We start from the raw sequence: 13911 nt of genomic DNA, 5'->3' as shown, positions 1-13911 counted from the left end.
TGCAGCCCCCTCCCCTCCCCTGTTAATTGTTTTGTGCGCATTCCCATATTTTCAATGACAATCGCGGCGCTGCGCTTGAACTTGGCTGACGGAGCCGGCTGGGAAAAGAGGCGCGACGAGCCCTTTGCTCCGCTTCTTTATACAAAGGAAGCTGGCGGGACTGATGTCAGTGCTCATTTGCATAAAATTCAGCCTGCTGGCAATTAAGCAAGGAAAACAGAGAGGCCCTCACTCTGTTTTCACGTGGCGGGTAAAGGACCAGCATCTCCCCTGCAGTCAGAGGAACGCGAGTCAGAGCAGCAGCTGAGACGTGAGTTCATGGCGCTGGATTTGTTGCAAAATTTCTATTGCATTGAAGTGATGTTTTTTCCGTACTTTTTAAAAACATAACAAAAGAGTTTATTTATTATTATTATTATTATTATTATTATTATTATTATTATTATTATTATTATTATTATTATTATTATTATTATTATTATTATTATATTTCCTGTTCTGTGTCCTGTATAGTAGATATTTGATTATTGACAGCTGGTTCTCGCTTCCACTTCTAAGTTTGCATGAGTCATTTGGTGGATGCATGGGGGAGCAGTTTTGTTGCTTTGCTTTTGAGGAATCTTGCCAACAGCTGAGTGATGTTATCTTGAAAGCCTTTAGATTTGAGTTGTCCGGGGCCAGCTTGATTTTACAGTGTGGCTGCTTCTGACATGCTTACTGGCAGACCGACCAAAAATGTTCAATTCTCACCTGTTTGGGGATCTAACTGATAAAGCTGATGTTTTGCTGCATGTGAAAACAATGCATTGATGGAAATGTGTCAAGATTTTTAAAAACCAAAAAGGGATACATTTTACTCTGAGTGGTTTATGATTAGCTTTCTTTTAACCAGAAGCATGTATTACTGCATCTATTAATGATATAATTGGCATATAATTCTGTTGGAGATGTGGGAGAGCTCAGAGAGCCATACTGGACACCTGCTGTTGCTGTTTTGAGGCGCACTTCTCATTTTGTCAATGATTTTGGTCAGACAATTCAGTGACCGTGACAATCCAGATCTTTTGTAATAGCACATGAGTGTTCCTCTTCAGCAGTACTAAAGCAGTGTAGCTCTCTGTAACTGCACTACTTAGTGCTTATTTGGCTGCATGACAAAGTGAAGGGCAAATATTAGCACCCTGTTGGTCTTCATGTCTGACCTTTGCCACTTTCGTGTCCCTGTGTCAGATCAGGCCTCTTTGAGGAGAGGCCTTAACAATTCCCAGAAGTGGCCACTTGAATTGGTCAGTTATTAGCAATTGAACCCAACAGGGTTCAGTGTGGTCATGCATGATGTCAGCTATTCAAATTTATGGAGGAGATGGATTCATTTTGAAACAAGGATTTTCAGGATTTTGGTCCAGTTATGTGTTAACCTAATATCTTAATTGAAATAATAAGATATGGTTTAATTATGAGACAAAGAAGAAAATAATAATGCACTTTTACGTTATATAATTGTACAAGTGGAGTAAGGAATGTTTGTCTTTTAGGGAAGAAAACATCCTTAATAATTATTCCAACATTTAACGTTAAATACAATAATATCCCTGTATGCACCAAATAAGTGACAAAGAGTCACTTATTATTCCTTTATTTATTTAATAAAACATGTAAATATCAAGCTTTTGTCAATGACTTTATTTTAAGAAGAAATCAACATTCTCCAGCAAAAACTTAACTGAGAAACACCTACATTAGACCATATATTTTCCTTTGGAAAATTGTCTAATTATCTCTTTAGGTTTTCCACTTATAAATATTAAAAAAATGAAATATTGTTTGAATTTACATGTTTAAATGAATGTTCCTTCTGTTTTCCCAATGCTTTCTTATGTCCATAAACTTACAGAATAAAATCCTACTTATATTATTTTTCCTGCAAAATCACAACGGTTAATATACTTTTTTCGCACGCATTAAAACAATTTATGAATGTGTTTATTCTGCAGAAATGTGAGATCACGCGACTTGCGCTAGAATAAACTGTAAATATTCGGCAAATGAAACCAGTCTCATTTTTGTGAATATCAAAGAATTACTTCCTGGGATTTCAATGTAAATCTTATAAACGTAAACAATTTTGCAGATTAATAGTTTTTCCATTAATTCTTAGAGGCTATTATCTGGGATATTGTGACGTTACTTTTCCATAAGCTGCTCTTCAGCGACACAAACCACATACATAAAGGACACAGCAGCTCTTCATCTTTGTCTATTTAAAGATCTTCTCTGTGTAACAAAATGTTTGCTTTATTTGTAAAATATTATTTTACCTCACGCTTCTAAGAAGATCCTATTTTGTAAAACACGATATATTTGTGATATGGCTTGTTTTGTTCGCCTGTTTTTCAAAGCTAATACCTCCTGCTGCATTATCATCATCTCCGTCTCATGGTTTAACTATGGTTTTAACGCAAAATGAGGCAATGACGATGTTGGTACTAATGATATCCTAAAGTCAAAAACCTCAAAGATGTTTCAACTTGATCTACCCTTTATTTTGTTTCAACATGTTTGCATATACAACTCTGTTTAATGCTGGATCCTACGAGCAGCGCTTCAGTAGCTTGATACTGCATCACTCCCATGTCCTTATTTATAAAAATAATCTCTGTATTTTACGCAGTTTGCAGATTCAGGCCGAATGGCGTACATTGTCCGCGCAGGCCCAGGTGGAGCGTCAGTACCACCCTGCTGCCACTAGGTGTCGCATAACTGCAGCTCTATGAACGGATAATTTGAACCATCTTATTATTTAGTGAGTTTATCTTTCTTTCCCCCTTGAATCAAATAAATAGGAAACTCTGGCTGTAACTTTGGAGTGTAAGGGCCTATTTGTTTCAACTTCAATTATTCCACTGCTATTGAAAACAAACACGTTTTACTTTGGTGTCCTAAAAATGAAGTCACTGAAACTTGCACGAGCCATGTCTTTTTTTTTTTTTAATTTCTTGTATGTACATATATGTATATGTATATATATATATATATATATATATATATATATATATATATATATATATATATATATATATATATATATATATATATATATATATATATATATATATATATATATATATATATATATACATATATATATATATATATACATATATATATATATATATATATATATATATATATATATATATATATATATATATATATATATATATATACATATATATATATATATATATATATATATATATATATATATATATATAGAGAGAGAGAGAGAGAGAGAGAGAGAGAGAGAAAGAGTGAGAGAGAGAGTGAGAGAGAGAGAGAGAGATGGACATAGACTATTTGACCGATACAGATCTATTGTTTCAGTGATTTTTTCTCTAATTTCGGACTCATTTGAAGTTGATATAGAAAATAGCAACAAAAAAAAAAAATCATAAGAGTGGCATTAGCTGGAGAGATGTTGCAAAATCAATGTGTTATATAACACAAACCAGCCAGAATGAGCATGCAAGTGACACTCTTCACGTTATAAACCGCCGATCCCATAAAAAAGCCTATTGGATAATAGGCTACATATGGAATATTGTGTTGGCGCCTGACGTCAGCACGCACACAACCGCGTCCATTTGAAGGGTTCGTTTCATATTAGCCTGCTTTGTCTCTCCACGGTACCTTTTACTTTAACGCTGTTTGAATTCTTAGTTTTCGTAGACTCAATTCATACATTTGTTCTTTATTTGTATTGTCCTCTGAGGACTTTTTGACATAATTATCCAGCGTGCGCCCCGTTACGCACGGAGGGGAATGAACGTGACGTAAAGGTTGATTTATGGTTCCGCGTTACACCAACGCAGAGCTACGGCGTAGGGTACAGCGTACAGTGCGCGTTACGCCGTAGGATCTGCGTCGATTTAACGCGGAACCATAATTCAGGCTTTACGCAGCGTGATTCAGTGGAGATGAGGAGCAGCATCAGCTCCTACGACGCTGACGCTGCGGCATCAGCAGCACCGCGCACACGCTGCTGCTGCGCTTTGATCGTCTCCACCTCAGATCTGCTCTCTGCACGCCGTTCCCTGTGCAGTCGACTTTTACAGACCCATATATATATATATATATATATATATATATATATATATATATATATATATATATATATATATATATATATATATATTCCAAAATCTGCCATTTTCGTTAAGCTGCTGCCGTTTCGTGGATCTCGTGGTCACATGCGCAGGTGTTCTGTTCCGTGCAGTGCCATCGACACTTCTCTGTGTGGCTGACCGTGAGGAAAACAGGACTGACAATGGAGAGTAGAGGCATCTTTTTTTCCTGCATCAGTAATCCATCCACCCCCTCGGCGTTTTGCCGTAATTTTCACCCAAATCGGTTGTGGGTTTGCTGCAACTGCCTCCCAGAGGTCCTTTGGATCCCTGCTCCACCCCTTCCTGCGCCCTGCCACATGCACGCAGCCTCACAGCTGCACGTGGCTCTGCACGTCTATCACACGCTCGCAGCATCAAGGGGAGAAGCAGAGAGCCCGCATCCTAAAGGAGAGCCGGGAGTTTGCGCTGGTCGTATGCGTGGGTATTTATACACGTCGGACAGACCGGCAGGCGGAAGACTATGTGCGCGGGGGAGTTTGTGTGTGCGTGAGAAAGGGATTGAGAGAGAGACAGAAAACCTTCGTTCATTACTGTCACCCTGAGCTGGCGAGGAGATGCTGGGAAGCGGGATCAGGATGCTGGCTGCAGCAGCAGCAGCCCATGGCTTGAAGATTTAAAGAAAAAGGAAAAACACTAGAGCAACAAAAAAACAATCCCAACGTTTTTTGTTGGTTTGTTTTTTATTTAAAACAAACCAAAAAAAAAAAAAAAAAATAGCCGATCCATCTCTTTGTTGGATGAATTAATTGTGCAGACTCACTCTCAGTGAAGACGAGTGTCGCTGGGCTTTCTCTCCCTGGACTTTGGGCTCCTGCAGATAAGTTACTAGTCAGAGATGACTGGTAAGCAACACGAGTCGGAGGACTTGAACCGGAGATGCGGGATTTACCCTAAATTTATTGCTCGTAAGTATGGTTTATAAGATGTCTTTTAATTGCAGCTTTTAACCTTGGGGGCATAGAAAATGTGGATGCTTTGATAAAACTCCAATTATTTTCATTTTTATTATTAATGGTTTTAGTTAAGGTAAATAGTATATGTTTAAAATAAACGTGTAGAAATGATAATGAGGAATAGTGATTGCAGGAAAGCTAAAATAAAAGAAAATTGCGCTGTCAGATTCGATGAGAGCCAGACTGATGAGTGGCAGCCGGCTGTTCCGTCCCATATTAGCGGCAGGATCCATTGAGCGCTGATGAGGCGAGCTGAGTGGCCCCAGAGCTGGCGTTTGTAAAGCAAACAGTTGTGTGATTGTTAACAGAGCCTGGGAAAATGTCCCCTCGGCTGGGAGGTGGAGGGACTTGACGCCAGAGCCTCTTGTTAAGAAGACTTGTGTGCTCCCAGACAGCATTGTGATGCTAATGAGCACCAGCACGTTGTTGAACTTGATGTTGACTTTTTTCTTTCTTTTATTGGGAGACTTTTTTTTCTTATCATTATTCTTTTTTTTTCTTAGTCGCTTTGCTTGTGGGAACATTTTCTCCAGAATCAGTCTGAAATTAATTAATTAGACCAGCGCAGCTGACTACAATACAGAGTATTCAACTTCTCAGGAATACTATACATCAATTATTTTTCTTCTGTATTTTCTTTTCCCCTACTTTTCTTTTAATTCATGTATTTATTTTTTAATAGTTATTAATATATGTTTACAAAACATTTTCACAAGCTAAAGACCGGATACGCGGGCCTACAATTTTCCAGGATTTAGACACCAAATGACGTTTAAAAATGGAGATTAAATTAAACAATTTCCCATCCGAAAAATCCGATTCCTCAGATACAATAGAACTATGTGAAAAAAGATTTGCGAGAGCGTTACTTTGAATAATTTAAAGACGATCTTTCTTTCTTTCTTTCTTTCTTTCTTTCTTTCTTTCTTTCTTTCTTTCTTTCTTTCTTTCTTTCTTTCTTTCTTTCTTTCTTTCTTTCTTTCTTTCTTTCTTTCTTTCTTTCTTTCTTTCTTTCTTTCTTTCTTTCTTTCTTTCTTTCTTTCTTTCTTTCACCGTTCAACAGGTGTAGGCCTAATTTTAATTATGCTCCTGTGGCCGAACTAAATCTTTACACTTTCTACCCTCACAATAAAGCACACATACAAAAACAACAATTTATTCCTTCTACTGTGACATGTTGTACTACGAGGGTTAGCATAAATTCATTGAAAATTGTTTTTCCTGTAATATAATGACTAATATCACCAATAATCTCAATTATTTCACGTGTAAATTATGGTTAAAAAAACAACTCGTAAATACAATGCTCGATTAAATGTAGATGTTGTTCTTTTTTCTGTTTAAAACAGGAAAGAAAAAAAGAGAATCATACGTGCTTGGGCTTCTTCAAGCTTTGTTCAAAAAGTATTGTTTTGTGATAATGAAAAAACAATACTGAAAAATAAACTCATTCAAGTTAGGTTGCATAACTCATTCGTTATCATCCATTAAATATTTATAAATATGTTATATTTAAAAAGAAATTTTATTAGGATATTTTAGATTTCATATATTATTTCCTCTCATTTAATAAAACCTCTGTGGATTTAGATATGCATATTCATATTCAAACTATTCCACCCTTTTTACTTTCGCCTTCAGCACTTCAGCACCCTGAATTTCAGTTCGTTCGTTTCAGCACCAAGGACAGCGACTTTTTTGTGCGTGTGTTTGATTTTTTTCTAAATTTAAAATCACTACATCTTTCTTTTAATATATTAAAACACTATAGACTTAAACACTGTAATTGGATGTCCCTTTACGTCTTTGCCTCATGTAGGTTTTGAAAAAGAGGGACAAAAGGGTTTCTTTAATTTTCTGTCTGATATTCTTGAGTTTAGCAAACAGCATAACAAATATAGGGGGACATTTTTATTTGAATATTCGGGGTATGGGGATTAGCAAAGAAGAAAAGTAAACTCACTATAGAATAGAGTAGAATAGAATAGAATAGAATAGAATAGAATAAACATTGTAAGGGGTTGGAGTTTTGTTTCTGGGACATCTTAAATGTTTTAAGTATGGCAGGACGTGACGTAGTCAGGAGGCGTGCTCAGATGAATAAACGTGAGACTGATGAGAGGAAGAGCTCGATTAGTGTATAGCTGTACATTAACAGTTAATGTACAGTTCGAGAGAGGCGCACACACACACACACACACACACACACACACACACACACACACACACACACACACACACACACACACACATATATATATATATATATATTTATATTTATATGGTTACATTACATAAAATCAAACAATGTTAGCAACAAATTACCTCCGTTTGAGGCACAAGTAATTTAACTGTAAGAAAGGCATGTCGTTTCTCTCTCTCAGATCACACACACACACACACACACACACGTACACACACACACACATTATATATATATATATATATATATATATATAATGTGTGTGTGTGTGTACTGTACTATATATATATATATATATATATATATATATATATATATATATATATATATATATATATATATATATATATATATATATATATATATATATATATATATTATATATATATATATATATATATATATATATATATATATATATATATATATATATATATATATATATATATATATATATATATATGAATGAAGCTGGCATTTTATGCAAGCAGAAGTACAGGTAAATGCAAGTGAAGAAATAAAAAAGAAAGACACTTTTCCTTTTTTATCTTTCTCTTCATAAAAACAAACAGACACAAAAATTAGGCCATGTTTGCTCAACATTACTCTAATTTATTTTCACTTAAAGCATATATTGAGCTGGATCTGGCTATATTACTGAACTCCTTCTCACACTCTCACACACGGACTACAAACACATATACGTCTGCAAATGACAGAATGTCACCACGATGGGGATAAACAGGGACTATGGATCTTCTCGTTATTTTAGCATGCATCGGGAGTTTTATAACGCTCCATCCACGTGGTTGTGGTAGCAAAGCCAAGCAAACCGAGCGGACTTCTGAGCCTGCAGGAAAGGCTGTGGGTTAATATATTCCATCATATGTGCAGCATACAGTAGCCCTGCATTTATTCTCTGTTCAGCAGACCTGAAGACTTTAGTTATATCATACATTTAGAGGGTTGTGATTCGTTTAGAAAAATCAGTGTTGAAGATAAAATAATTGAGCTGATAATATTCATCCTATATTTGCATTAATAATAATTAGATGAAAAATGTTTTCAGTAAATACTGGCTTCTTGTTGTTAAGGTGTGCTTAAACGATTCTTGATTGTCAGCAAATCTTTAGAAATCGCCACTTGGGAGATAGATTGTCCAAAGCCTGTATAGGTGGCTAACTTGTTTCTAACTGAAGGCTTCTATAGTGCAACAAGGCCTGTGTATTTCCAACACTGTTTTGAAGCTGGGTGTTTCCTTATGGACTGCAGACGAATTAATTTGTTCCTGAATTTGCCATGGCAAAGTGGAGCTCGGAGGAGCCACATCAGTGGATTTGGGACCTCATTTTGAGATCCAAAAACTGCTCCGAGGAGAAGCTCTTTATGATCATGCACGAGTTGATGAATACGTCTCTGTATTCTGACACTCTCTTGATATTATTTGGTTTATCCGTTTTGCCCATCCCACATCCCCGAAGCTCATCCATATGTGTGCCAATGAGCATGCCTAATTGTGAGGACACGGCGCGCATCCCTGGGCCGGCTGACCTCGGGCGGCCCTCCGCCTCCTGCACCCGCATCCCACTCCCGCATAGCCAATGCGCTTTCATTCTCTCCTTTTTTGCGTCCATCCTTTGTTACAATGTTTAAGCAACTCACAGTGAACACTGGTCCTCGTGTATTTCACGGCCACGCATGTCACATCGACAGTGAGACTCCGCGTGTAAGGGGCTTTGTCTTTGCTATACGTGCATGTAATCCACGTGGTCGAATAAGGCACACAGCGCGGCTGCACAGAAAGGCTTCCAACCCGGAGTGAAACTAAAACAAATCTAAATCTATTTTAATGAGGCTCTCACATTTGACAAGGAAGGGCAATGGCTGTCCGATAACACAGATGTTGCATATATAATTAATGTGTGAATGTTGTTTTTGTTTATTTAAAATTTTCCAAAATTCGCCTCTTTATGGAAAATTCATTCTCAGAAAGATCTAATAAATATACTCTGTCTGAAAATGGTCAAAATAATTATAATATCACAAGATACATCAAATTACCCTTAAAGAAAAACTATTTTATATTAAACCTGTTATGTGCCAAATTATAATTTCTCTTTTAGTCATTTATCTTAAACTGTTCATGAAGCTATTCTTAAAAGCTTATCATCACCGTCGTCCTGAATAGATGTACAAGTATAATGAGTGATAATAAAGGCACTGCTACAACTTGGACTAATTACAAAACACGGAAGCACCCAGCAAGGCAGGATTTATCCCACTGGATCATGTTGTTGAGATATAGCCTGAAGAAATTCTTCTCAAGGCTTTAGTTTGTCATGCTTTTCTAGCAATTCGGAGATTAATCTACTCAACGCGAAAGCTGTGGTCTTGTGGTTTGAACGGGTCGATGCAAGTTGGCATTTAAAACAGCAATAAGCAGGTTGGTTGGAGGAAGGGCTTTCTATCTTTGGTTTATGGGCTGTGTGTCGTCATATTTAACGTCATTTTGGTATTACCCGGGCTATGTTGTAGTTATTACACGTTGTTAGGGCTGTCCGCGGATGATAGACGGATGTGTCATCATCCTCCTGCAGCTGGATGACTTCACCCTGCAGATGTTCGCAGGGATTCAGGCTCATGCATGAGGGATAAAGTTCCATGGTGTTTTTTTATGAGGAAAGAATGTGATCAAATCTGCCACGGGAGAGAGGGGTAAGCTTAGTAGGAAAATTATACACTTTGAATTGGGGTAGTGCTACTCTATTGATGTCCTCATGCTGATGAAGGCTGTGGTTTGCATTCTTTTTTATTTGCCTTCCCTCCTTATTTCGCATCCACTTCTCGCCGAAACAGGTTTGGTTGTACGTTGGTGTAAATGTGGCGGGTTTTTGCACTATACAGAGGGGAAGCCGTGTGCATGCAGCTAATAATAAAACAGGGTATCACGTTGACTGTAACCTGCGTTGTGCATGCGCGCAGTTCTGTGCGCATATTAAGGCTGATTTATGGTTCTGCGTTACACCGACGCAGAGCCTACGCGGCGATGCGCAACGTACCCTGCGCGTCGCCGCGTAACCCTACGCCGTCGATATAACGCGGAACCATAAATCCGGCTTTAGAGTGAGCTCCAGAGGCAGCGGGGAGAGAGGGAGCGTGCAGCGAGGGCTCCATGTGACCACAACACCGGCGGCTCCGGCGGCCGGCGGCCCCTTTAAGAGACGTGGGTTAGTTTTTCTCTTTGGTTATCTAGCTGTATGAGTTTATGTAATATCATAAAGCTAGAGAACCGAATGTAGAAACTAATTCTGCTACCATCACGGCGGGGAGCGAGCCGGAACCGGATCGACTGAAGGGGGGGATGCCGGAGCGGACGGAAGGATGGAGGGATGAATGACGGGATGCTGCTGCACGGAGGACCGGCAGCCCCTGCATGGAGAAAAAGCCTCCTCCTTTGGACATACATCGGTGTGGAGTTGGATACATGGCGCTATAGATTTCGTTCACAGAAGGAATGACACTATTTAGCATCCAGGAGACAGGCTCCATTCATGGAGTGGTGATGAGGTAGAGGAGGAGGAGGATGCTCAGCAACGGGTGAGCTGCTGCTTTTCATCTTAATGGATCATAGCCTACTTGAGCACCAGGCGCTTCATAGTAGGCTGCCTTTAAACAGATGTGCTCTTATTGTGTCGTTACTTGGATGGAAAGGAGCAGGGGAGATAAGGTGAGATGAAAACGATGGAAGAGGCACCCGATTGGAGGATTCCTGCGAGTCACGTGCTCTACCAGTAACCCCCCCCCCCCCCATACCTCCTTGCTGGTGGCCTGTCCATGTAGTACAGGAAAAGATTTGAACTATCAAAGCTAATGCAGTTACACCTGGCTCTCCTGTCTTCAGACTTCTGTATGCCTGCTGGATTTAAACACACATTATTAGTATTGGTATAAGTTGACTACAGGCAGGGGCTTCACTGTGCTAGATCACCTCACACAAAAGGTGCTTTGTTTAAAACAGAGAATTTCCATATGTGCTCAAACTGGCTGAAGTGGCAAACAATCTTAGTTATCAGGTGACTTAATGGTGCTTGAAAAAAGCTCACTAGGTCATCAGTGTTACAGGTTATGAAATGGAGAAGAGGTAAAATGTGCTATATACTTTAATTTACCCTAATTGATGCACTTAATAGCACGGCCTTTGGGCTTAATGCATGAGAAAGGGGAAAAAAGGAGCCATCACAGCTGCCGAAGCAACAGATGCTGAACAATTTGAAATAATTAAGCTATTGATGAGCAGCTTTCAAAACTGTAGCTTATTGATCTATGTAATTTTATAATTTAGTTGGTGTGACTTATTCTCTCTCTTATGAAATGTATTAACAAATGATATTCAATACTGGCATGTCAACGCAAATAGTACACAGCCTAAACATGTTTCCATGGCTGAAGCTGCAGAGATTTTAAAGGCAGTGCTGAGGAAAGTGAGGTCAGATATGTCATCGGGAGAAAACTGGCTGCTTTTCAGGCCTGCTGTATGATGCTGTTTGCACAACACATTATCTGTTCTGTCTTCCCTCCATCCCAGACAAAGAGGTGGGACCCGAGTGATAGGTGGTACTCTGTGGAGCCCGGCCCATTTTAAACAAGTCAGTTCTGTTCTTAGCTGCTAAAGCTGTAGCTGCTTGTGGTCGTGCAGTGAGGAGGGAGTGTGAGCATGTAGCAGGGCAGAGCCTGGTGCTACTTTTGCTAGGCTCCGCTTCATACTGCGTCACACACCAGAGCAGGTGAATGGATGTATAGAGCTGTGCTTTTGTGGTGCCCCAATTCTGTGTGTAGGAATTGGTTGGCAGTGTGTGGATGCATACCCACTCACACGTTACATTATAAATCTCAGTTGTCTGCAAAGGTTATTTTATTATTAATGATCACTTTAGATAATGAATTTATTGTCAATAGTTAAACAATCAGAGTATGAGTATATCTGCATCTGTCTAAACCAATTTCCTAAAAAGCCTGTTTGTGGGTGCATATAGTTAAGTATCACATACAACCAGAATAATCAAACTATTGTGATATGAGGAAAGAAGCTCATGAAAAATAATTTCAAGAGTGTGTGTGCTGAGACATTGAATTGCCCGTTTCTTCTTCCCCCGTTAACGCATAATTGGAATGCTAAGCTATAGCATTTATAACACAGCGTGATCCGTCAACTGTGTTTGTTCTACACCGACAGCACCGCCCTCCCGGCGTTCACGCCGTTGCGGTGGAAATTAATGCATTACTGAAGGCTAATAAATGGAGGATATGGGGAGAGCCCCTTTGAGATTCAAATGCAGTCTGGTGAGTGACTGAGAGGCAGGCTAGACGTTGGTTTTCCCACATTAATATGTGTCTGTCTGGGCCCTCTCTCCGCCATCAGGAGGAGGCCCTCAACACCAGATGGAGCCCAGTCTAGACTAGGTCTAGCTTGCAAACACCTGCCATAAGGCTGCATTAAGCATTCTATTGTCTCAGTGATTTCTACATTTGTACGTCTGCTTGAATGTCTTGTATAATTACAAGGATGGCGTCGTTAAAAAATTACACAAATAATAGTAGCAATATAGGGAGATGACAAAGATGAATAAGGCAAGAGGACTTTTATTATGCATCCATACGCCCATCTCTCCATCTCTTTCAGTTGTGTTAGATATTTTCATGGTGTGCATCTGGATGTCGCATATTAGCACACTGCTTCTTCACAAAAAAACTTTGGAAAAAGCAGTCCTTCCACACTCCATCCTGCACAGAACACAGCCATTGTTTTTGGTTTATTATCCTGCTGCAAGCTACCATCCCATAGATGTTATCTTGTTTGTGTCACACTTGGACACTAGATTGCAGAGCTGAGAGTTGAGTGTATGTGGGCCTGCACCTATATATCTGTACACGTGCTTCTGTGCATGTGTTTATGTGTGTGCTACCCAACGTTGTTACTGCATCCTTAGTGCCTAGTTGTTGCTTTTGTCTTTGTTTTTGTCACTACAGGGTACAATAAACATGACAGAATATTGTGGACTGCAGAAAAGGTCCTTTTTTATGGTGTGGGATTCACAACTTTACTTACCACACAGGGGAGTACAGCTTTTGTTTTCGTAAAATCAAGCTCTGTTGTTCTATATGGACATCATCATCATTATTATTATTACGGTATTATTATTATTATTATTATTAGACATTTGTTCACATCTGAAATAGAGTTCATGGTCTATTTGATTCCATATAATTTAAATCCATATTCTGGTGTTATCAGTTTTCTATTATCACCTTGCCTTGAATTGTTGTGGACTATATAAAACCTTTTTCTCTGAACTTATGAATTCTGGGTTTGGTAGCCTAGCAACAGCCTCTGACCCATGCAAGAGATAGAGGGGGGGGGGATTGAAAGGCTGACATGCAGGCTTTAAACCCACGAAGGACGTCAGATTTCACTGGATGTAATCTTTGAGTATTTTGTGTAATCACTTGTGAAGCGCACGCGCGTGCACGCAAGTGTGTGTGGTATTGTTGTGTACTTACCATTGTCAGT

General features: G+C 38.9%; 1 long non-coding RNA gene across 2 annotated transcripts in view; it reads left to right on the top strand.

Moving 5' to 3' along the window:
• Positions 1-249: 249 nt before the first annotated feature.
• The window catches only part of LOC133457726 (uncharacterized), a 42720-nt gene continuing 29058 nt past the window's right edge, over positions 250-13911 (top strand). The window contains exon 1 of one of the 2 annotated variants that reach the window (XR_009783900.1): positions 250-310. This is a non-coding gene — a long non-coding RNA (uncharacterized LOC133457726). Of the gene's footprint in view, positions 311-4300; positions 5093-13911 lie in introns of those variants that run through there. The other variant, XR_009783899.1, reaches the window with a different exon arrangement.

Source organism: Cololabis saira, chromosome 13 (genome assembly GCF_033807715.1).
Source record: "Cololabis saira isolate AMF1-May2022 chromosome 13, fColSai1.1, whole genome shotgun sequence".
Lineage (NCBI taxonomy): Eukaryota > Metazoa > Chordata > Actinopteri > Beloniformes > Belonidae > Cololabis > Cololabis saira.
Note: the sequence above shows the minus strand (reverse complement) of the source record. Positions and strands in the feature narration are given on the sequence as shown.